General features: G+C 34.5%; 1 protein-coding gene across 3 annotated transcripts in view; it reads right to left on the reverse strand.

Annotated features, from left to right (window-relative positions):
* ZRANB3 (zinc finger RANBP2-type containing 3) overlaps window positions 1-27,388 on the reverse strand; it is a 302,647-nt gene that overhangs the window by 238,595 nt on the left and 36,664 nt on the right. The window contains exon 2 of one of the 3 annotated variants that reach the window (XM_087858142.1): window positions 13,452-13,513. The exons of the other annotated variants lie outside the window; for them this stretch is intronic. The gene's annotated coding sequence lies outside the window, so the exon portion shown is untranslated. The remainder of the gene's footprint in view (window positions 1-13,451; window positions 13,514-27,388) is intronic. 3 annotated transcript variants of the gene reach the window in all.

Raw genomic sequence — 27,388 nt, forward strand, 5'->3', positions numbered from 1 at the left:
TGAAGCAGCAGAAAGAGAAATTAAGAAAACAATCCCATTTACAATTGAACCAAAAATAATAAAACACATAGGAATAAGTTTAACCAAGGAGGTGAAAGACCTGTACTCTAAAAACTATAAAATCTTCATGAAAGAAACTGGCGATGAACACAAACAAATGGGAAAATATTCGATGCCCATGGATTGGAAGCACAAGTATTGTTAAAATGTCTATATCACCCAAAGCAATCTATACATTCAATGAAATGCCTATCAAAATACCAACAGTATTTTCCCAGAACTAGAACAAATAATCCTAAAATTGATATGGAACCACAGAAGTCCTGCAGTCAAAGCAATCTTGAAAAACAAAAACAAAACTGGAAGTATCACAATCCTAAATTTTAATATATACTACAAAGCTACAGTAATGGCACAAAAATAGACACATACATCAATGGAACAGAATAGAAAGTCCAGAAATAAATCCACAGCTATATGGTCAATCAATTTTTGACAAAGGAGGCAGGAATATACAAAGGGAAAAAGACAGTCTCTTCAACAAATGATCCTGGGAAAACTGAACAGTTACATGCAAAAGAATGAAAGTCAACCACTTACTTACACCACACATGAAAACTCAAAATGGTTTAAGGACCTAAGTGTGAGACTTAAAATCACAAAAATCCTGTAGGATAGCATAGGCAGTAATTTCTCTGACAATGGCCACAGCACATTTTTCTAGATGTGACTCCTGAGGCAAGGGAAGCAAAAGCAAAAATAAAGTATTGGGACTACATCAAAGTAAAAAGCTTCTGCACAGCAATGGAAACAATCAACAAAAGTAAAATACAACCTACTAAATGGTTAGGATCCAAAATATATAAGAACTTACAGAACTCAACAACAAAAAAATGAAACAATCCAATTTAAAAATAGGCAGAAGGCATGAATAGACATTTTTCCAAAGAAGACATAAGAATGACCAACAGACACATGAAAAGATGGTCAATATCATTATCATAGGGAAATGCATATCGACACCACAATGAGATTACTTCATGCCGTCAGAATGGCTAAAATCAACAATACAAGAAATAACAAGTGTTGGAGAGGATGTGGAGAAAAAGGAACCTTTGTGCACTATTAGTGGGAATGTAAATTGGTGCAGTCACTGTGGAAAACAGTATGGAGGCTCCTCAAGAAATTAAAAATAGAATTACTCTATGATCCAGTAACTCTACTATCAGGTATTTACCCAAAGAATACAAAGAGACTAATTTAAAAAGATATATGCATCAATACGTTTATGGTAGCATTATTTACAATAGCCAAGTATGGAAGCAACCTAAGTGTCTATCAATAGAACCTAAGCATCTATCAATAGAAGAACAGAATTGTGTATGTATGTGTGTGTGTGTGTGTGTATGTGTGTGTGTATATATATATACACATATAAATATATACATGGATATATACACATATACAATGGAAGAATTTATCCATTGTATGTGTGTGTGTGTGTGTGTGTAAAAAATATATACATACACACATATACACATACACAATGGAGTATTACTCAGCCATAAAAAAGAATGAACTCTTGCCATTTGCAGCAACATGGATGAATCTATAGAGTATAATGTTAAGCAAAATAAGTCAGAGAAAGAGAAATACCATATGATTTCAGTTATGTGGAATTTAGAAAACAACACAAATGAACAAAGAAAAAAGAAACAAGCAGGAAACAAACTCTTAGCTACCAAGAACAAATGAATGGTTACCAGAAGGAGGTGGGTAGGGGGATGGGGTAAACAGGTGAAGGGGTTTAAGAGTACAATTATGAGCAGTGAGTAATGTACAGAATTGTTGAATCACTATATTATACCCCTGTAACTAACACTGTATGTTAACTATCTATACTGGAATTAAAACAAAAATAAACAAAACAAAAAACAACAAATAGCCTTTTAATTTCCCAACTCAATATTGATAATCATGTACATTTCTAGGAATGTTATCTAATTTGGGAAAACCTCTACGAAGTTTCTTTCATATTTCTTTCAGTTAATATATCACTGGCTATATACCTGAAACTAATGTAATATTGTGTTTCAACTATACTTCAATAAAAATGTAATGAAAAGAAAAAACAAAATTCAGCCCCTCAGTCACACTAGCCACATTTAAGTTCTCAAGAGCCACAGTAGCTAGTAGGCTACTATTCTGAGGCTGATATTCCATTGAGGAGAAGCGTGAAAAATTTATATGCTCACCTTCACCACTCCTGGATAGTTGATGCATACATTATTTATAAATCACACTATGAATAAGAATGGCAGGTTTGACCTTCACAGCCAAGTAAGTGGTAAACAAAATGCCTGTAAATTAGGTCTGGTGACAGGTTCATGAACCAGGTTTTTGCTATAGATAAATATAATCAACATTAATATTATAGTAGATTATGGTATTATAGTTTAGTAGTACAGGTATGGGACTAAAACTTTGAGCTGATAAACTGAAAACACTGCACTTACACTGACCAGACAGCTCTGAATAGGCTCTTTGGTATCAGGGTATGATGAAAAATCAGTAGTTCATTAATCAAACAAACTATTCAAACAGAGATTCTACCATTTTCTGGCTGAGAAACATTAAATGCATTGGAGTCTGGCTTATTCATTAGCAAAACCTAGACAACAGTATATGTCTCAAAAGACTGTTACAAGGATTAAATAATTTAAAACATGTAAATCATTTAGCACAGTCTCCAGGCAAGTTAAGAATTCAATAAACATTCTTAGCCTGAAAAAGACAAAATTGGATGTGAATTCAAATTAAAAGACAAATATAACTTAAAGTAAAATAAAAACATTAATTACCTTAGTTTATTCAATCTTCAGATAGATACACTTATACATACATTTGAATAAACTGCTGTGCCACTAATAAACACTTTATGGACTGGGTAATAACATAAAGGCTCCAACAGACACTTCCTCTGACAAATCTAGTAGTGTGGGAGTCGTTTTTACTTCAGTCGATCACAAGTACTACAAAGCTCCTACTTCCCTACAACTGAGGCCCCAAGGGTCACTTTAAAACTTATTCCCAATGGCTGCATCCAGTTATAGAAGAAATCTATGGTGATAATTTCATAAAACTGAGTATACACATAGAAGCATAATACTTAAAAGCTTGTGATTTGCTTTAAAAAAAAAAAAAATCCAGCAAGAGGATAAAGCTTTGGGGATCTATGTGGGTTGGTAACTTGTTGAAGCTGATCAGTACACGAAGGTTTATTATATTATTCTTTTTGTTACATATATGTTTGAAAGGATCTATATTAAACATTTAAAAATTTTGTGGGAGGATGACATAAGTAAGCAGAAATTTTTAAATAGTCTTGTCTTTTCAGTAAATGGCATTTAGTCTTGCTTGCAAATGCCAATTGCCCCTGCTTTTCCTTCTGTTTTTCCCCAAAAATGTATCAGAAACTTTCTCTTGACTAACATAAACATTGGCCACAGAAATTAGCTTTAGAATTATAAGCTTGGGAACTGTTTGGGGCGCCCGGGTGGCTTAGTCGGTTAAGCATCTGCCTTCAGCTCAGGTCATGATCTCAGGGTCCTGGGATCCAGCCCTGCAACGGGCTCCCTGCTCAGCAGGGAGTCTGCTTCTCCCTCTCCCTCTGCTCCTCACCCCTGCTTGTGCTCTCTCTCTCTCTCAAATAAATAAATAAAATCTTAAAAAAAAAAAAAAAGCTTGGGAACTGTTTAATTCAGAGAAAAATCAAGTACTTTGACAAGTTCCAAATCCATTCATTTCTAAAACCATAAGCTGTTAATATTTGCAAATATCCACAATTCTCATAATTTTAGGAAGCAAAAAGGACAAAAGGCTGAATTATAAAATCTCAAAGATGTACTACAGTCAATTTCAACAGACAGGCAAGGCCAGTTCATAAAACAAAATTGAGCAGTTATCATCTTGACATTAACTTACCCAAAAAAAGGTTTTCAGAGGAAAATAGGCTTAATGCTCTAATGTTTAATGCTTTTTTTAAAATGCTTTTCCTCTTCAAAAAGTAGAAGAGATGAAGTAATGCAACTTAGCCAAGTGATTTCCCACTTGCTTTTGTTATTCTTCTTCTTTACCAGCCTCAGAGCCAGGGTAAAAATGGCAGTGGTAGCAACTGGGGTTATGGAGAGGTCCGGGGATGTACGTCACACTGTTCTCCTTAGGGTAGAGGCTGCAAACTGGCAGTCTGGCTCATAGGAGGACTTGTTTTGGAGCCAGGGAGCTTTTTGGAAATTCATATTTGTTGCTAACATTTAAAAATCATAATATTTCATTTAAAAAAATCCTTGAAGTTGCACCTGGGTGGCTCAGTCAACCGCCTGCCTGCAGCTAAGGTCAGGATCCCAGGGTCCTGGGATCGAGCCCCGCATTAGGCTCCGTGCTCAGTGGGGAGCCTGTTTCTCCCCTTCCCTGTGCTGTTCCCCCTGCTTGTGCTTGCTCTTTCTCTCTGTCAAAATAAATAAATAAATAAATAAATGGTCTTTTAAGAAAATACTTCAAAAATGGATTTTTCCTTTTTTGGATAGGTCCTCTGGCATGGTAATAATTGGCTGGACCCAAGTAGCAGCTATCTCCTGAGATATAAGCTAAATGCTACTTTGCAATCGGCCTGCCACACTGGTACGTATTACCTACCTGGCCCCTGCAAGTTAGTTTTAGAAAGAGCTGAGGCATGGTTCTGAAGAGGATCTACAGTAAAAAATTTAACTATTATGTGTGCTTCTTTTACAGCATGCATATGCAACTCATCTAACTCCTATGGCTTAAGGATCTATCAGTTAATGTAATAGGTGACAAGAGTTGCCAAAGGGAGTCTGTTTAGAGGTGTTAAGACTCCAGCTCTGCTTCAAAAGAAAACTATACAAACTACTCCAGATCCATATAGTTAGAAGCTTTTGTAGTCTGGGCAAGCAGGATGAACTCAGAAACAGCCCCAGCTTGATTGCACACTAACACCAAAAGAAAGTGGGTGGAAGAAGGCATTTCAGTCCACAGGAAAGCAGAAGGAGAACAGAATGGAAGAAGGTTAGACTGGAATGGTATCCCTCAGTTCCTGGTGAGAATAGGTATGATGCAAATGATTCCTGCATGCATGGATAATCTCTTCATTCTATTGATGAAGAAAATAAATCCTCAGCAGATTTATCAAAGGATAAACGCAAAATATCTTAGATTTAGAAACTCTTAGTTCTTGTTGTGTTTTAAGGTTCAGGTAAACATTTCCCCCATAACTGGCAGTTACCTAATTCTGTCACCACCCTACCCATCTGTCCCTATAAAAACTTAATGAAATCTATATCCAGGAGTACAAGTCTGAGTTATTAGACATTTATTTTTCAACTTCATATAAATATTCAGTTTCATGTTCTGCAAATTAATTTAATCCAGCAAAAGAAAAAAAAAGAATTCAGAAAAATATGAAATGTCATTGCTTCGTTTGTTCACCAAACTCCCTCTGGAATAGCCAGTCTGATTACATTCTGAGAATGATAATGAACTGTCACTTGACCTGAATTTTAAACTTTCAAAGATTTTCATGAAAAGATTAGGTAACAGCCAGTTAAGGGGAAGAAAAAAAAAGTTGAAATTTAAATTTAGAAAGGATGCTCTGATATAGTTTTTAAATAAGATAATTAAAATATAAGTTAATAAGGAAGTAGCATATTCACTGAGAGTATTTGTCCTACCACATTATAAATGTTTAATGAGTAGCAAAATAAAGTTCATGGTTTCGTCTAACAGATATTATGCAGACCAAGTAGCTGACAACCTAAATTAAATACTTGAAGAGAAATATCGATTAAATGCTAGCAACTCAGAAGAGAGTCACCAAGAGAGTGAACAATCTGAAAAACACAATGTATGAAGAATGAATGAATAAATTACTGTGAGGAAAAATGTCTGGAAAAGCGAGGATGAGGCATTATGGCAATCTTCAAATACATATAAGGCCTTGCAAAAACAGCTTTAGTCAAGTTGCTGAAATAAGAGACAGCACTATGCAGTGGGAAGAACAGTAAACTATGAATTAAGAACCTGCGGTATGAGTTTGGACCTTGCCACCAACAGCTGTGTTTCAGATCTTGGATGAATAACTTCACCTTTATGGGTCTCAGTTTTTTTCTTCTTCTTCTCCTTCTTCTTCTTCTTCTTCTTTTTCTTCTTCTTCTTTTTTAAGATTTTATTTATTTATTTATTTATTTATTTATTTATTTATTTATTTGACAGAAAGAGAGACAGCGAGAGCAGGAACACAAGCCTCAAGAGGGAGCCTCAATCCCAGGACCCTGGGATCATGACCTGAGCTGCCAAGGAGTCCCTCAGTTCTCTCTTCTGTTAAATGGACAATAGTACATAAGTATCCTCCAGCTTTAGAATTCCATGATTCATTGATCTGAAAGGTTATTGCATATAAAAGCTCTTAGAAAAAGTTTAGATTCTTTAAAGTGTGATGCTATCACTATTACTGTGGGCAGTATGTCTTCATTTCCTTTAAGGTAGAGATATTTCTCTGTCAGTTCAGCATCTCTTCCTATAACTTAGTTGTATTTCTTGCTACAGCTCCTCCTAGACCCAAGCTTAATTAAGGCTGTGCTAAGTGGCTTTCATTCTCTGCTTCCATTTAAACTGAGCAGACTATTACCTCATTTTCCCCCCTGTACTCTGCAGCCACAGGTTTCTCCCTTAAGACTTCCAAATACCAAGCCTCCCATTCTTATCCTCTTCAGTTATTAAACTGAGTTATAAACTCAGTTATTAAACTCCCAAACGAATTCCATGAACACTTCTAAACTATGTATGTCGTTCTGGCAGGTATACCACAGAGATCGGTTAAAGATGATGTGCACAAATGAAGCAGCCTAACAGGCTGGTGCAGGTGATATATTAACCACCTCTAATTTCCCAACACAACCTTAACTCACCTGCTTCAGTACCATGCTCATCTCCTTCCTCTTGGGAGGCGTACCACCCCATCTTACGTACTGACCCTTCAGTATTGATTAGCTTTTCTGTCACCTGTATCTTCTAATAGTCCATCTTTGCTGGATCATTTTTACTAGCATTTCCATAGGCTAAGTATTACTCATCTTAAACAAGAATGCCTCCCTTTCTTAACTTTGCCTCTCTAGCTTCACTCTCTCCCACCTCAGCACAGCCAAGCTTCCAGCCTCGTTTTGTGCCCAGTCTTACCCTCACCACTACAGCCTACTGACCTTTTTTATAATTCTTTAAACACTGGCTCAGGAATCAAAATGTATGTTGGCTCCTCCATTTATACCAGTACATGGAGGAAAATTACTTCACCTCTGTACCTTATTTTTCTGGCCTGTAAAGTGGGGGTACCAACTCAATATATGTATATTAAATAAATAAATCCTGAATAGAATTTACACTTTAAATAATATATAGTTAAATTTTGTTAGCTATAATAAAGTTATATATAAAAAGTTGGCAGATAATCCAGGTATCTTATTCATTTCCATTACCTGCTATTTAGGACCACCATTAAAGTTTACCAACGATCAGAGATGGTTGAATACTTAGATCACTGCAAGTGTTCTTGATAAATGCTCTAATTAGCACAATTTTTACTTAAAAAGCAAGGAGAGACATGTTTAAAATAATGTTTTGTCCACAATAGCCTAACTGTTGAAGGAGTCAAGATGCCCTTCAAAAAATGAATGAAGAAGATGTGGCATATATATACAATGGAATATTACTCAGCCATCAGAAAGGATGATTACCCAACATTTGCATCGATATGGATGGAACTGGAGGGGATTATGCTAAGTGAAATAAGTCAAGCAGAGAAAGAAAATTATCATATGGTTTCACTTATTTGTGGAACATAAGGAATAGCATGGAGAACATTAGGAGAAGGAAGGGAAAAATGAAGGGGGGGAATAAGATGAACCATAAGAGACATGGACTCTGGGAAACAAACTGAGGGTTTCAGAGGTGAAGGAGGTGGGGGGATGGGTTAACTGGTGATGGGTATTAAGGAGAACACGTATTGCATGGAGCACTTGGTGTTATACGCAAACAATGAATCGTGGAGCGATACATCAAAAACTCATGAAAAAAATTTTTTTAATTAAAAATGTTTAAAAAAGAAAAATTAAAAATTAATCTTTTGAAATAAATATGAATTTTTTCTATATGATATTTCCCTAAACAGTGTTCATTTTACCTGAAATGAACCCATGAAAATTCCCTAACTATATTCCAGCCTCTTAGTAAGTGCATTTGTCCTTAAAAATACACTCTCATACAGTCTTTGTTCCATGCCCCCATTTTCAATCAGTATGCATTCTGTACCTTGAATATCCTTCTACAGTAACATCCATCACACTACAATAAAATTTCTTTATGTACGTTCTTCTATTAGGCAATGTATTTCTTGAAAACAAGACAATGTCTTATTCACTTCTGCACTCCAAAGGCCTCTCTCTGTGTCCAGTACATAGCCATCCAGTGGATATTTATTCGAAATGACCTCAGAAAACAAACCAGTTATTTGGACTCTGATGTGAGGAACACTGGTTTAAGAAACAAAGTCCAATTCCATGAGAATGTTATTCCAATTTAGAATTATTTCTGGAAACTAGTTTTTACCTATAGAACTTTTATCACTAAGATAAAAAGACAAAAAATTCCCATAGATATGACAGACATATTTGCAAACGATGATTTAGTAGATAGAACTAAGTCAGAATCAGTTGTCACAAACAGCTTAAATTTTACTTCTACCTGACACAATACAGCACTGAGAAAATCATCAAGAATTATTCATCTCAACCCATCTATCTGCATACAGTAGGAGTAATATCTAAGATGAGAGCATAGAAATTAAAGTGTAAATGATAAAAAATAAAGATGCCTCATGAATCCAAGCAATGATAATATTAGATACAAGTATGAAAGATCCTAACTTAAAATTATCCTCTGAGGTCCCTGCTGATCCAATTAACTTTTCATTAACTAAGAAAAGTTTCAGGAAAAGTGACAAATCAATAGTTTCCTACATGTGCAACATAACGCTACTTAAAATTTTATGATACATACAAATACAAAAAGATAAATACATATACATATGATGTGTGTGTGTGTGTGTGTGTGTGTATCACGGAAATTAGGATTTACTTACTATGCTTTCATGCTTCCTCTTTACTAAAGCAAATAAGAAGCTTGTAAAAATAATATTGATAATTTGATCACAGCTTTAGTTACATGATGGGGTATGAATAGAATCTCATTTTCAGAAGAATAAGGGGACAAACTGCTCATTAGATTTCTTTTTTTAACAGAGTTCAAGACAGGCATGCAATGCAACAGAAGTTCTATATATATATATATACTACATCTGTAAACAGCAACAAAACACCCCTCGAAAGAAGATTTATGTACAAATGCAGATATATTGTGGTTTATAGCACAATAATAAAAAAAAAAGAACAGAGGTTTTGTCTAGGTTCAAAATCCCAACTCTGCTATTAGATGAAGATGAGCAAGTTACTTACTTCCTCTCAAAGCTATAGCTTTCGTTTCGAAAAAAGGTGGGATAACACCGTCACCATCAAAGAGGTCTTATAATAATTAAATAACATAAATGAAATTGTTTTTTAGAAGGCCTGTTTCACAGCAAGAAGTGTCCTTTTACTATTTTCAAATGAAGGTTATATTCTTCTCAACCAATAGGAACTTTTTTCTTTTTTTTAGTACAGTTGAGATTCTCAGTTTGGACAAAGAATGATAAAAAGAGGAAAGAGAATTTGAAATAAAACAGTAAGGCTTAGTTAGCACATGTGGTGCAAGAACCAAGGAAGCATTCTTTAAAAATCAAACTAACAACAAAAATCTCCATAGAAACAAAACCTAATTTGTGAAATTCAACCAAAACATTTTGCATAACATAACAAATATATTTAAGAATATCTAATGTTACTATGCAAAGGAATACCTTGAATAAACTTGAATTATCTAATGGGATGAATCTGTGATAACATTCCCATACAATATACTATTTTTTAACTAGTAAAACAGCATAAGCTGTTTATCAAGACCTAGACTATCACTTGCTAAAAGAATAATTTAATTGTATTTATATGATTTAACAAATATTCTAAGATACTCCAAAAGTAGGTATGTTTGATTCTCTTAATTTTAATTAAACAAAAAACCTGAAGCATAGAGAAGTGAATTACTTCAAATACTGAATCAAACTTTTTGTCCTGTGAACAATGATTTTTTAAATGACAAAAAATGCTATTTCACTTTTTTTTTTTTTTAACAGGAAGATATTCATGAAGGCAATGAAAGAACTTATAGAGATTTCTTTAATGAATGCAGCTCCATTAAGCAGCCTGGAGGAACATGGTGTAAAGAGAAAAACGACACATACTGGCTTTTTCAAGTGTGGGTGTCTGGTATTCTTGGGATTTTTCACCCACTCATATGAGTCAGTTTTATATAACACTGTAACATATAATTTCCCTCCTACTCACAAGCCAACACTTCAGAGATAACATCTCACCCTGAGTTATTTAAGGACTATGGTAACTTGGAACATTTTAATATTTTATAAAATGTGCAAACAACCAAATTATTACTATGTCAGCAATAAGCTCCTTGGCCTCCAAAGAAGCATTCCAGTATGGCTCAGTACTCTAAGAGTCTGGGGAATATATTAACAAAATATGTGAATTGTTTCACTGTAGTCAAATATCATAACTTTAATTAAAAACCTAGGTGTCTTACAAATACTAGTTATTTTGTACATACACAAAATCAAGTAATTAGGAAGTGATTTAACAATTACATTCTTACTGGGGAATTATTCCCAGTAATACTAAAGATGGTTAAATACTAGGGTTTAAGAACAGTAAGATTGATTTAGTTTTCTCCACAGTATATGAAATATTCTAAATATCCAATTCCAAGGGTAATTGAAAGGTTATATACGTAAAATCAGATTACCACAAACATAAAGGGAATGTCCAGATCTTTTTTGTTGTTTACGCTAAAATTCTTTTGCTTAGAGCATTACTGAAAGACAGTGGTTTCACGACTAGAGTATAAAAATCATTATACTGAGGCTTCTTTATTAAATTATTTATCATGATGAGATAACTTTAGTTTTCTTTCACTGGAAGGAAGGAGTCTCCCAAAGGAAGCAAGAAAAGCAGATAGGAATGAAGAATGCAATTTAAAATAGCAGATACAAGAATGAACCTCTTCCCTTAGAGACTCGTGGTTTATGAAAAGAAGCAGCAACCTTATGTCTGATGGAAAACTAATTTAAAATAAAAAAATACTATATTAGATGACCTCTTGGCGCATGAGTCATTTCCACCTTATACAGTCTGCTCAAATTAGACATGACCTGTTTAAAGCCCTCAGATGTTCCATACAGCTTGGTTATCTGAGGGTGTTCCCACTGCTGTTAAAGGACTTTTTTCCATTCTTCAATGATGACATGTCAAAATCTACAGTGTAACAGGATGCCATGTCAGGAATTTCACTGTAACATAAACCTGCAATATTCTCATGGAAGGTAGGTGGTGGAAAAGAAAGAACACATGCCTTAGAGTCAAGTAGAAATAGGTCCACATTTCAACTACATCTTTCATGAGCTTATAAACCGTATACTTCTGACAAATTATCCTGAGAGCTGAGCAAACAGTTAAGCTGTCAGTAAATTTGTTATAAAAGACCTTTTTTGAGCTTTAGTTTCTAAATGGGTAAAAGAAATCTAATAAGTATATACCACATAGGGTTATAGCCTTCTACATGTGAAGTTTCTAGCACATAATATCTGCTTTTTAAAATGAAATTCACATACCTACTCATTCCTACGCCCTAAGAAAGTATACCACCCAGTGATACTACTACAGTAATACCTTTTTTATTGTGGTAAAATATGTATGACATAAAATTTAATGTTTTCACCATGTTTAAGTGTCTAATTCAATGGTATTAAGTACATCCACATTGCTGTGTTACTATCACCACTGTCCATCTCCTGCACTTTTTATCATTCCAAACTGAAACTGTACTCAGTAAACAGTAACTCCCCATTACCCCCCTCCTATCTCTAGCCTTCCGCCATTATTAGTCGGTCTCTATGAATTTGACTGTTCTAGGTACCTCATACAAGTGGAATCATATAATTTTTTCTTCAGTTACACATTTTAAAGCACCAATAGTATATAGTAACAAAAATCATCTTGCATTTAAATAATTAAAGAAATGCATACATATCAATAGTACAAAAATGTTTATCTATGTTCAAAATATTTCTGCTAGAAGGACATGCATATACTAACCAATTTTATGGTATAAATGGTAAACTAGGGGCACCTGGGTGGCACAGTGGTTAAGCGTCTGCCTTCGGCTCAGGGCGTGATCCCGGCGTTACGGGATCGAGCCCCATATCAGGCTCTTCCGCTATGAGCCTGCTTCTTCCTCCCCCACTCCCCCTGCTTGTGTTCCCTCTCTCGCTGGCTGTCTCTATCTCTGTCAAATAAATAAATAAAATCTTTAAAAAAAAATAAAATAAAATAAAATAAAATAAATGGTAAACTATTACCAGTACTCACATACTACTCTCTATAAGTATGAAGGAGCAGTATACATACAAAAGGACCCAGGAAATGTCCATTAACTTTGTCTCAAGATAGTCGGTAATACCCTAAAATATAGGGGAAAAGTGAAAGACACCAAAAGAATATGGAAGTATCACACTAAATTTTTAAATACATTTTTATAATATTATATCATACCACACCACCAGGTAAGCCAACTGTATTATTTTGGTACCTACCAATAGATAATGGTGTCTTGGTATTTGTCTTAATAAAATCGAGGTCAATGTCAAAGATTTCTGGCACTGGCTAGGACAACACCAGAACAGTCTTTCCTGTTGGCCCCCAGGTGGCAGTGTGGCCCAGAGCAGTAGAAATCACTCTTGGCTCCAGAGGTCCCAATTAAAAAAAAAAAATCCCCCTTTAGTAAGGGAAACTTACCTTGCTTAATAGACAAATGTACTTACAGAAATCTATGACACTAAAATCAAGAAGAATTAGTTTCCTGCCAGTTGGAATAATGAATATGAATTCACTGGAATCTGCTACATGTTTGACCCCAAATCTTGCCCTGAATTTCTTTGTACAAAAGAATGGATACTGAAATATTTTTAACAATACCTGTGGTTTGATTTCTATACAGTTCAGTTACCATGATGGGATGAAGGTTAAATATTTTAAAAGCGGGGAGGGTATATATAAATACCAGAGAGGTAGCAGAGACCCAGAACTAAGAGGAAACTCAAAAGGCTATGACCCTCATCCCAACGCAGACCACCCCCCACACTAGTCACACACAGGACTTACTGCAGGATATTGGCCAGCTGGTTCTCCCCACAGGAGCAGATAGGAATGGTGGCATTTTTCTTCTGCAGAACAAAGGGCTGTTTTACTTTGTGTTTCATTTGTTGCTTTCCTCCCTTTCTAATGATAGAATCAACCATTCACTCTCCCAGTGACCACTTTTAACTGCTGCCAGAAACAGTAACTACTGATCAATGTAACATGCTTCTCATTTTTGTCACTATTCCCAGAAGTCTGTTTCTGAATAAAAAAGCAGACTTATTACTGATAAAAATCTGACCTTCTTCCATATGCAGTAGTCTATTATGGTCTAACCACTGAGTCTACACTTACACATGAAGTGTTCACTTAACACGGGGGAGAGAATAAGACCATGACTGGAATGGTAGAATAAAGGGAACAGACATGAGGCCACCTATGGCCAAAGCACATGCTCTTTTTGCTCCACACCAGTGTTTTCAAGTGCAGGGCACCATAGTAGGCACTATGTAGATACTTTCTGGAAAGGCCAGTCATTAAAGCATTTCTTTATTTCATTTGATTATTTTGAGGATTCACAAAAAATGCAAAGTGCTAGTGGATATTTAAATTCATTACAGAATGTTCCCTTATATTAAAACTAATGCAGCGGGGCACCTGGGTGGCACAGCGGTTAAGCGTCTGCCTTCGGCTCAGGGCGTGATCCCGGCGTTATGGGATCGAGCCCCACGTCAGGCTCCTCCGCTATGAGCCTGCTTCTTCCTCTCCCACTCCCCCTGCTTGTGTTCCCTCTCTCGCTGGCTGTCTCTATCTCTGTTAAATAAATAAAATCTTTAAAAAAAAAAAAAAAAAACTAATGCAGCTCAACCAAGGAAAAATTTAAAAAGTCAGTAAGGCAAATTTATAAACAAAAATATAATATTCCTATAAATTTGCTGATCTGTAAGTTAAAGAGCCCATCAAATGCAATGTGTGGACCCTGTTTTGATCTGAAATGAAAAAACCAATAGTACAAAAGACACTTTGAGATAAGTGGTGAAAATTTTTAAATGGGCTAAATAATAGATATAATGAGGAATTAATTACCTTGAATTTATTAGCTGTGATAATTACACTAATTATTTTTTACATCCCTATTTTTAAAGATTAAAACTGAAGTGTTTATGGGTAAAATATAATTTCTTGAATTTACTTTAAAATATACCAGCTAGGGGCGCCTGGGTGGCACAGCGGTTGGGCGTCTGCCCTCGGATCAAGGTGTGATCCCGGCGTTGTGGGATCGAGCCCCACATCGGGCTCCTCTGCTAGGAGCCTGCTTCTTCCTCCCCCACTCCCCCTGCTTGTGTTCCCTCTCTCGCTGGCTGTCTCTATCTCTGTCAAATAAATAAATAAAATCTTTAAAAAAAATAAAATAAAATAAAATAAAATATACCAGCTAAAGAAAAGTATGCTTTTATGAAGGAAATACAGAATAGAGCAACAAATAACTAGAAATGTTCATAATTATTAAAGCTGGATAATAACTACATGAACTTTCTGTATACTATTCCATTTTCAAATACACTCGAAAATTTCCATTATAAAAATGCTTGGATAAAACAAACAGTATTGCACTTTGTAAAATTTCTTTCTAGTATAAAACTTTGGGTGACCATGTTGCAAAATTCAGTATAGGGATAACCTGAAAATTCAACCAATATTCAGTTCTCCACATTTTTTTAAATATATATGTTTTAAAGATTTTCTTTATTTGAGAGAGAGATGGAGAGAGCAGGGGGAAGGAGTGGAGCGGGAGGGAGAAGCAGACTCCCCGCTCAGCAGGGAGCCCGACATGGGGCTCCATCCCAGGACCCTGGGATCATGACCTGAGCCAAAGGCAGACGCTTAACCGACTGAGCCACCCAGCGCCCCAGTTCTCCACATTTCTAATGACTTGAATTTCTTTTACTGTTTTAAACTCTTACCATCAGATTGGTTCTAAATCATCACTGTTTTTACTTGGTGATTTTAAGTTTACTGTTAATTTTTACTCATTCTGAAGTTATGTGTGTATATATACATACACATACATATATGTGCCTATTTACAAAGAGAACCCCTATGTTTACTGCAGCATTTATAATAACCAAGACACAGAAACAATCTAAGTGTTCACTGAAAGATGAATGGATAAAGAATATGGGGCATACATACACAATGGAATATTACTTAGCCATAAAGAGAATGAGACCTTGCTATTTGTGACATGGATGGACCTAGAGAATATTATGCTAAATAAATTAAGTCAGAAAAAGACAAATACCATATGACTTACGTGGTAAGAACAGCATAACATACATAGTTGTCAAATCACTATGTTGCACCCCTGACACTAATGTAAAGTGTCAACTATACTTCAATAAAAAACAAGAGAGAGAGGAAAAGAGAGAGAAATGGGTGAACGGATAGGTGCATTTAACATGACAATCAGCCAAAATGGAACTTCAGAGGTAAAAGGTAATTAGAGAGCAAAACATCATATTCTATTTGAATTCTCTGGAAGGAGTTTTCCGAAGTCCAATAATTTCACTTATTATTCTGTTTGCTTCCTCCTCCAGATTACTCCCATGCCAGGTGGCTTCAAACACAGTTTGATCAGTGAAGGCACCAGCTGGAGATTAGGTAATGGGAGATGATTAGGGAATGGGAAGAAGGAGGTCTGGGAGTGACTGTTTCCCACTAGAACTACAGGTGCTGCTTGTGGCCCCTAGCTATATGTTGGCTCTCTTAACTTCAACCATACCTCCTAATAGTCCCTCGTTAAAATCTCTTAAATTGAACCATCTGAGTATATTTATTGACTAATTAAATAGTATAAGAAAACAGAGTATTAACACGTTCAAGTAACATATATAGAAACCATATGTGTGCTATTAAAAATTTGTTAAGAATTATTAACAATTATTACTAAAAAACCACATAAAAACATAAAGAAGTTGAAGGAAAAAGAATAAGAAAAGGTATAGCTGGAAATTATTAACAGAAAGAAAACTGGTATTACTTTATCAACACTAAACAAATTAGACTTTAGGTAAGAAACCATTACCATGACTCATATGAAAAAAGGAACATGGAAAAATTCTCTAGGAAGATGAAGCAATTATAAACTTGTTTGCAATGAATAACATAACCTCAAAATATGTAAAGCAAAAATCAACAGAAATACAAGATTAAGCTGACAAAGAAGGGCATTTTAACAAATGTCTCTCTGTAATTAGTGGATTAAGAGAGCATAAAATTCAAAAGGGTAGAGAACAACAAAATTAACAAATTTAATATAACATAAATAAATTATATATCCAACAATTAGAGGATACATATTCTCTTAGAGCACTCACAGAGCACTTCCAAAAATGAACAAGGCTACAATCAGTAACTTACCTGATTGTCTCTAGAGATTAATTTTCATTTCCCAGAGTTTTATACAAATGGAATCATACGGTAATCTTTTTGGGAGTGGGGAGCTAGCCTCCCTCACCCAGTGTAATTATTTTGAAATTCATCCATGTTGATGCATGTATCAATAGTTCACTATATTTTATTGAACAGTACTGTGTTGTAATTTGTTTATCCATTCAACAGTGAACGGACATTGAATTTTTCCAGTTTTTGCCTATTATTAATCAAGCTCCATAAACATTTATCTCCCCCCACAAAAAAAACTGCATTTTTAAAAAGATTATTTATTTATTTATTTATTTATTTGAGAGAGGTAGAGAGAGAGTACTAGTTGCGGGGGGAGGCACAAATGGAAGAGGGAGAAGCAGACTGCCCGCTGAGCAGGCAGCCAACACGGGCTGATTCCAGGACCCTAGGATCATGACCTGAGCCGAAGGCCAATGCTTAACCGACTGAGCCACCCAGGCGCCCCTTCATTCTTTCTCATAAAGTAGTGAAACACAAATATTTCAATAGTGGTCTATGCTTAAAGAATTTATATGCACACTTATACACAGACATATATGTGTACATATGTATATGTATATATGTATTTAAAAGCAAAGCACATTTAATATTTTTTGAAAGATTTATTCACTTTAGTGAGACAGCGAGAGCGCCAGAGTGAGAGAGGGTGGAGCAGAGAAGAGGATCTCAAGCCGACTCCCTGCCGAGCACAAAGTCTAATGGAAGCTCAATCCCATGACACCCAAGATCATGACCTGAGCTGATATCAACAGTCCGATGCCCAACCGACTGAGTCACCCAGGCGCCCCCACATTTAATATTTTTGGTAAATTTGTTAATCAAGTATAAAAAATACAGAAAATTAAACAAATCTTAAGACTACAACTTGATGAATTTTCATAAAATGAAGATACGCATGTAACAGCACCAAGATCAAGGAACAGAATATTATCAACATCCCCAGAAGCCTCCCTTGTGACTGACGCTCTTCCTTTCATAATACTCTCCCATTTAAGGGTGACCACTTCCTGAGTTATAACACCATAAATTAGTATATTTATTTTACATAAGTGATAGTAAATAAATTAGTATCTTACATACATTTTATATAAATGGATATATACAGTTAATGTATGTATTCTTTTATGTCTGGCTTCTTTCACTCAACACCATGTCTGTAAGATTCATCCTGCTGTTATAGTAGATATAATTTGTTCATTCTCATTGTTCTAAGTTTTCTATTGTGTGAATATACTACAATTACTTCCTTTTCTCCTGCTGATGGACAATTGAGTTTTAGCTTTATGGATAAGGCCATAAAGAGCATTCTTATAGTTAACATATATATGTACCTATATACCCTAGGGATAGGATTACTAGGTCTCAGAATATGTACATGTTCACCTACAGTAGATATTGCCAAATAGTTTTCCAAAGCAGATGTGCCCATTTTCTTTTCTAACAGTAGTGTGAGATAATTACAGAGGTTTCACATTCCTCATTTTTTTTTTAATTATGCCATTCTGGTGGGTGAGTAGTGGTACTGCAATTTTGCTTTTATATATATCTCCAACAGAAATTAATACATATGATGACCAAAGCATGCTTAACTTTATCCCCCAAATCCACAGGATACTTCCAAATAAAAAAGTCTGATTTTAAGTCAGTTTAGTCAGTTTACCTAAAGTGAAAACAGCAATTAAGCTCATCTATTAAAATGGATACCTATTTCTTCCAGCTTTATCGGGATATAATCGACTTATAACGTTGTGTAAGTTTAATGTGTACAATGTGATGATATGATGTATGTATATATTTTGAAATGACTACCATAATAAGGCTAGTTAACACATATATCACCATACATAGTTACCAATTTTTGTGTGGTGAGAACATTTAAGATCTACTCTCTTAGTAATATTCAAGTAAACAGTCAAGTATAGTATATTTATATAGTATATTATGTATACATCAAATAGCCTATAGTCATCACACTATACATCAGATTCTCATAACTTATTCATCTTACAACTGAAAATTTGTACCCTTTAACCAACATCTCTCAAAGTCCCCCACACCCCAGCCCCTGGCAACCACTAATATGCTCTTTGTTTCTGAGTTCAGTGTTTTTACATTCCACGTGTGAGATCATACAACATTTGTCTTTCTCTGACATGTCATTAAGTGTAATGCTGACAACGTTCATCTATATTATCACAAATGATAGAATTTCCTTCTTTTATGGCTGAATAAAATTCATTCCATTGAGTAAATATTCCATTGAGTAAAAATACATATACTTACACACACATACATACGTATACACACACATACCACATTTTCTTTACCCATTCATCCATAAATGAACACTTACGCTGTTTCTATGTCTTGGCTACTATGACTAACACTACAATGAACATAGGGTTGCAGATATCTCTTCGAGATACTGATTTCATTTCCTTCAGATATATACCAGAATTGGGATTGCTGGATCACACGATACATCTACTTTTCATTTACTGAGTAAACTCCATACTGTTTTCCATAATGACTTTACTAATTTACATTCCCACCAACAGTGCACAAGGGATCCCATTTCTCTACATCCCCGCCAGCATTTGTTATCTCTTGTCTTTTTGATAACAGCCTTTCTAATAAAAGGTATGAACTTGTATCTCGTTATGATTTTGATTTGCAACTCCCTGATGATTAGTAATGTTGAACACCTTTTCATATACCTGTTGGCTATTTGTATGTCTTCTTTGGAAAAATGTCTATTCATTCCTTTGCTCATTTTTTAATTGGATTATTTGGGGGTTTTTTGCTATTGAGTTGTATGAGTTTACTATATATTCAGGATATTAAACCCTTAATGGATATATGGTTTGTACATATTTTCTTCCATTCAATAGGTTACCTTTTCATTTTGTTGACTGTATCTTTTGCTGTGCAGAAGCTTTTTATTTTGATGTAGTCCCACTTATTTCTTTTTGCTTTTTTTTTTTTTTTTTTGGCTTGTCCAAAATGTATACCTATGTATCGATAATACTTTTTGACATAGCCAAGTCTCTCTCTACACACCCTCATAGGGTCCCTCGCTGCTTGGGGAGGAGACAAAACAATGACATATTCTAAAAGTCAAATTAACACTATTTAGAATAGCAAGATTTTGTGTTTCATAAATCAGATTACTTAGGCTGTATAAAACTAATAAATAAAATTGTATAACTTATTTCTTCTGGCTTTTTTATAACTATACTTCAAGGTTCATTCATACTTTCACTTAATTATCCTTATCTTAAACTGAAATGATAAGCATGGTGATTCACACCCTAATATTAAAATAGTTTAACAAAGAATTTTTTCATAGCAAAACCACCAGGTGTTTCAATATATTTGTTCACTGATGTAAAAATCCAATCTACATTCAGCCAAACAAGTAAGGACTGTAACACTACAAAAGCAGTATATCTAAATGGGTAATATAACAGAAAACTATTCAATTTTAGGAGAGAAAAGAAAACAATGAAACCAATTAGGCTGTCATCAAGTGATACCTTTAAAGAATACAAATTACTACAAAATCATCTCTTATACTTTCTGCAAAAGCTTTAAATACCACAAAGTCCTCCCTTTCTCCATGCAGACAGATAATTAAAACAAATTGTCCTGCCAGAATTTTCAGAAGAAATGAAATACAGTTTATTTCAGAACACTATCTATACAAAGAGTATTAACTAATGATAAAGGTAACAATGACAAGCCTAATAATTCATTCAGTAACAGGCTTCTTAAACCTCAACGGATGTGAATAAGCAAACTACATATAGCAAACCTTCTTGTTCAACTGTATACAGAAAATTTCATATATTAATAAGTTTGCCTGGTATTTTTAACCATGTAAATCCACAGGTACATATATATGCATACATAAATACACACACACACATATATATATATATATACATATATATATAATCATTACATAAATAGCTAAGTAATGGATACAATATGCAGCTTAGTGGAGCACAGATTCAAAATTTTAATGCATGGTTATTTATCATCTTTGAAAATTAGACAAAAAGAAATGGGCTACCAGAAATATTAAATAGGAAAAACAAGAACAACAACAACAACTGAAGTGGTATATCTAGAAAGGATGCTTGGCTAAACATCTCAGGGAAACAAAACAAAACAGCAAAACATAGTTCTGAAGTGAAGAGGACACTTGTATTGTAATCAAGAATCCTTTCCTTGCATAACCACAAGAGGAGAAATAGACTGGTGGCCAGAATACCCCCAGCTCCAGCCAGGCTACAAGGAGAAGCAGAGAAGGCAAGGCCTTCGGTGAAAACTCCCAGATGAGGGGAAGCAGAGTAAGGGCAGGAGTGACAGATTTGCAACATTAGCTACTCTGCTATGTTGATTTCTTTTGGCTCGGGAAATATAATGAAAAAAAAATACATATAAAAATAATTTCATAGAAAGAATAGGTGTTAGTCTAGAGTATTATTAGAACATTATTCTGGCCCTCTCAGGTGATCTTTTGCAAATAGCAGGCTCAGGAAAAAAATGTTCCTCAAAGTAGTAACTTAAAAAAAAAAAAAAACTCAATTCTACAAAAATAAAAAAGGGGAAAAAGGGAAATCAAATGGAAAAACACACAGGAAAAAAAAGTACCTATGAAGCAGATGAAAATCATATCAAACATTTTGCCACAAATTTAAATTTAAAGAAGCAGGGGTAGCCTGGGTGGCACAGTGGGTTAAGTGTCTGGCTTTTGGTTTCCGCTCAGGTTGTGATTTCAGGGTCCTGGCATTGAACCCCACGTCCAGCTCTGCATTCAGCAAGAAGTCTGCTTAAGACTCTCTCTCCCTCTGCCCCTCTCCCCTGTGCTCTCTTTCTCTCTCTCTTAAATAAATAAATCTAAAAATAGAAAAATAGAAAAATAAACTTAAAGAAGCAATCAGCTTTATAATAGAAGAAACTCAAAGCAGAGGTATAGGACTCAGGGAAGATACGGCAAGAAACGTGAAGAACTTAAATGTGAGCTGAAGGTCACAGAAGTAAAAGAAAAATAAACATCACTGAAAGGAAGACCAAATGGAAGCAGGAGAGAATAGGTACTGCTAAAAAAAAAAAAAAGAAAAGAAAAGAAAAGAAAAGAAAAAGGAGCGTACACATGAGACAGGATTGAAAGGAAATTTTCAAAGGGAATAAAGAAACCAAAGGAGTTTTAGAGAAAAAATAAATTATGAAAGAAAAAGACAGAAAATACAAATGATACAGATGATAGGTCAAGACAAATTAACAGGCATACCTGGTGCCTTCAAAGAAGAAAACCAAAATAAAAGAACTGAAAACCGTTCTCAATATAATTCAAGAAAGGTTTGAAGAAATTTTAAAAAAAGATAAACTAGAGATTAAAATAATATAGCACAACAAGGAAAGAGACGTATAAGTGTCAACAAGCCACACCCTGTACTGGATTGCCAAAATAAGGAGTGAAACAAAAAATCTAAAAAAAAAAAAAAAAAAAAATCAACCATCTCTAAGGAGAAAAAACCAAGCAGCCCTCAGGCTTGCCTCCAGCGAACAGTGGAGCATTAACTAGAACATCAGCCAGAAAAGAAACTGGGACTGAGAAATTTCTTACTCAGCCAATTTTTCATTTAGTATAAACTCAGTGAAAAGACAATTTTAAATGCAAGAAATTGGGTAACTGACTTCCTATTAACCCTTCTAAAAGAACTTTGAGAAGATAACCCCAACCAAAGAACACTATGCAAAAACAAAATGGATGGGAGGGAAGCAATGAAACTACTTAGCTGTTTAAATAATCTGGGTACAGAAAATAATGTAACAGTTACAGACAATGACTGCACAGAAACTACATACCTAACAAGAGTCAAAGAGGAGAAAAATGCAAAGATTATCGAAAGTTGGCAAAAAATATCTAATACATAGGAACAAATTTGTTCATAGCAACAAATTATAAGTATTTTTAAAGATACAAAGGTGAATATCAAGAAAAATAATTTAATCAATTAATATGATGTGCTGAGAGAGGTACAGAAAGGAAGGAAAAGGTAATACACCAAATGCCACTGTACATAATTGGGAATAAGAAAACACTGCCTAATAAAATAGAGAATCAGCTATATTATGCAAAGCTATAGTTATAAAGATTACCAGTGGATTCAAGCTCCAAACCTTTCAAATTACTGAAAGTGTATACTAAACCTGAAGAAAACTTTGATGCTACTATAGTAATATATTTAATGGATGATACAATGATTATATAGTAACATATTTTTAGGAACAGAAACCATAACAAATGCTATAATGGCAGAATTAAGACCAAATATAGCTCTAATGTCAATGAATGAAAGTGAGCTTAAGACTACTTAAAAGAAAAGACAAACTGAATCACAAAGTAAAATACAAATCTGAAACTTAAAAACTCATTTAAAAGAAGTGTCTCAGTAGCACCTGGGTGGCTCAGTCAGTTAAGCGTCTGCCTTCAGCTCAGGTCATGATTGATTCCCAGGGTCCTGGAATCAAGTCCTGCATCTGGCTCCTTGCTCAGCAGGGAGCCTGCTTCTCCCTCTGCCTACAGCTCCCTCTGCTTGTGCTCTGCTCTCTCTCTCAAATAAATAAATAAAATCTTCAAAAATAAATAAATAAAAAATAAAAATAAATAAAAGAAGTGTCTCAAAAATGTTGAAAATAGATGGTTAAAGGCATGCAAGGAAAATATGGTCAGAAAGAAATTGTTGTTGGGAAATTAATTATATAATATTAAATTTGGAATATAATAGGAAAAAATTAAGTAATTATATATTAAGGGTATTTTAAAATGACAGCAAGTATAGTCTTTAATGAATGAAGATTTAACAGTAAGATTTCAGCTCCCAGTGCTAAGGTGGTTTAGAAAGCAGATCTTTCCCTTTGCAAACAACTGGAAATGCTAACTTAGATAAAATACCATCTTTTAAAATGCAGAGCTGGCCTGAAGAAAAGTAAAACAATTTACAATGGCCAGAAACAAAAGAGAAAATCAAAACCTGAGTATAGGTGAATGATAAAGCTAGAGGCCACAAGGAAGGTGTCTGCAAACACCATGAACAGGGAATCTTAAGACTTCACAGTCAAGCAGAGCAATGGTAGTAAGGGCTTAGATCTACACAAAGCAGAGACTGGAAATGAGACTCCTAAACAAAATTTGAGCCTAAGAAAGCTACAACCTAAGTAAAAACGCAAAAGGGGTGACAATTAAAAAAAAAAAAAAAAAAAGATAAACACGGAGGAAAAAAAACCTGAAAGCAGATTTATATACATATGGTCAAGTGCTTTTTCAGAAGGATGCCTAAAGTAATTTATGGGAGAAAAGAAACTTTAGTAGAAATGATGCCAGAGTAACTGGATATCAATTTCAAAGAAAACTCAACCTAGAACTATTATCCCATACACAAAAATTAATTTGAGATGAATCATATATCAAAACCTAAAAGCTAAAATTAGAATGCTTCCAATAAAAAACAGAGGGACATTGTGATCTTGGGGTAAAAAGCATAACTACATAAGAACTTGATAAATTCGATTTTATGAAAATTAAAAATTTCTGTTTATCAAAAGGCAAAAAATTTATTCCATTTGAAGAAAAACCAGAGTATTAAAAATTTCTGTTTATCAAAGAATACTGTAAAGAAAATTAAAAAGCAAACTACAGATGAGAAGAAATTACAACACATATATCTGACAAAGGTCTTCTATCCAGAATAAAAGACCTCCTTCAAATCAATAATGGACAACAATTAAAACATACGTAAAACAGTAATATATGTTGAAAGATGCCAATATTATTAGTCTTTAGGAAAATACAAATTAAGAAACAGTGAGCTGCTGGGGTGCCTCGGTGGCTCAATAGGTTGAGCGTCATACTCTTGATTTCAGCTCAGGTCATGATCTTAGGATCCTGGGATCCAGCCCAGCATTGGGCTCCCTACTCAGTGGGGAGTCTGCTCCTCCCTCTTCCCCTGCCTATCCCTCCAACTCATGTGCTCTCTCTCTCACACACACACACACACACAAATACATAAAATCCTAAAGAGAAAAAAAGAAAAGCAATAGAATTGAAAACATGCCCACAAAAGGACTTGTCCATGAATGTTAATACCATCTTTATTCATATGACTCCCAAACTAGAATCAAGCCAAATGTCAATCAGCAAATGAATGATCAAAATAACCATCTTATATTCAGACATCAAAACAATATATATGAATTTCAAAAACATGATGAGCAAAAGAAGTCAGAGGACATATAACCTGCATGATTCCAGTTGTAACAAGTTCCAAAACAGACAGAAGTAAACTACAGTACAGTAAGGGATTATAACCCACTGAATATATTAGGAATCCACAGGAATGGATGGATGGGTAGAAACAGACAGGAAAAGAGAAAAAGAGAGACTGCTGGAACAGAAGGGAGGGCTCTTCCTTACAGTAAAATGCCAATTAATAAATCATCATTTCACGACTATCAGGGCAAAAATTATTTTGAGCAAGAACATGTATGGAAGCCAAATCCAAGAGAGAAAACTAGATAAGGGGAAGCATATTTACATGGTCTGAACATCTCATGTTAGTGGTTTGTTAAATAGGCAATAATTGTGAGAGGGAAAAATAGTAACTACATGGTAGAGAGTGTTGTAGTTATAACACTTTGACTAACAATCAAAAATAACATTACCTAATTAAGATTTAGATTACCTAATTATAAAAACAAAAATTTTTTAAATTAGCAAATACACTGGGAAATAAACCATCATGAATAACAAGAACAAAAGCAAAATTAGCCTCCAAAGGAATTCAGATATGTAAAATATGTATGTTCTAAATATTTATAGAAAGAAGAGATGGAGTTAAAACATGACAAGAAGCAAGATACAATCCACATAACCAGCAGACAGGAATTGGATATTCTAGGACTTAAAAATACACTATCTGACATTAAGAACAGAAAATAAAATGTTTCTATTCTCCAATTTCAAGATAGGGAAGGACTGACTGTTCTTTGACATCAGTCTGCTAATCCCTAAAGTATACTCTGATATTGAGCAAATACATAAAACACTCCTGCTTTTTAAAGACTCCAAACTTCCCCAAAGTCTGATTCACTACCAACTCTTTGCTTTGTCTGCCATGTTTAAGAAGCAGTTTCTCCCTTGCTTAGCAAATAATAAATTCAGCCTCTTTGTTTCAGCCATAATGAATGGGTTTTGGTTTCAAGTATTTTGACTAATGGTCTTTTCCTTCAGAGAATCCAATAAATTAATTTAATAGCAAAATTTAGGATTAGTAAACAAGAATATGATTAAACAACAAATATCCAAATAAAGCACAGAATTTTTTTTTTAAAAATAAGAAAATACATTGGGGCGCCTGGGTGGCTCAGTGGTTAAGCGTCTACCTTCACTCAGGTCATGATCCCAGGGCCCTGGGATCTAGCCCCGCATTGCACTCCCTTGCTTGTGCTCCCTCTCGCTGTCTCTCTCTGTCAAATAAATAAATAAAATCTTAAAAAAAAAGAAAAGGAAAATACAAAAAAGAAGATAAGTGATATATAGAACACAGAGAAAAGGTCTAATATAGATATAACTGGAGACCAAGGAGAAAAGAAAGGGGCAAAAATAATATTTGAAGAGATTGAGTATTTTCCTAGAACTAATAAATGAATAACCCACAGATGAAAAACTTTAAATGCAAACGTAGGCATATCATACATTGCAAAACTTTTGGATAATTAAACAAGGAGAAAATCTTAGAAATAGCCAGAGGGAGGAAATGACATTTCAGAGCAACATCAAAAATACTAAGCACCTAGGAATAAATACAATGATACACATGAAAGAATTATATATTGAAAACTATAAGATCTTATTAAAAAGAAATTAAGGGAAGAATAACTGAGATGAAAATAAATGAAGGCCAATTAAATAAATGAAAGAATATTCACATTAATGGATTAAAATACTTTATAATAAAGATATCAATTCTCCCCAGACTGATTTACAGATGCAAAACAATCCCATTCACAATCCCAGCAACATTTTTGGTGAAAAATGATAAATGATTTCTACAACTTACAGGCAATGCAAAGGGTCAACAACACCTGAGGCCATTTTGAAAAGATAACAAAGTTGTAAGAGTCACGCTATCTTAGACCAAAATATCTATTATTAAGTTACAATAATTAAGAAGTATGGTGTTGACACAAAGACTGGCAATTAGAAAAATAAAACAAAGAATCTGTAGCTGTACTGTCCCATATGGTAGTCACCAGACACATGGCTAGATTTAAATCAATTAAAATTAGTTAAAATATGAAATTCAGTCCTTAGTTACACTTGCCATATTTCAAGAACTCAGCAGTCACATGTGGCTAATAACTACTGAATTAAACAGCATATATATGAACACTTCCATAAAGGCAGAAAGTTCCATTAGACAGCA

The sequence above is a fragment of the Ursus americanus genome, chromosome 1 (assembly GCF_024610735.1).
Source record: "Ursus americanus isolate L20-20 chromosome 1, mUrsAme1.1.p, whole genome shotgun sequence".
Classification (NCBI taxonomy): Eukaryota; Metazoa; Chordata; class Mammalia; order Carnivora; family Ursidae; genus Ursus; species Ursus americanus.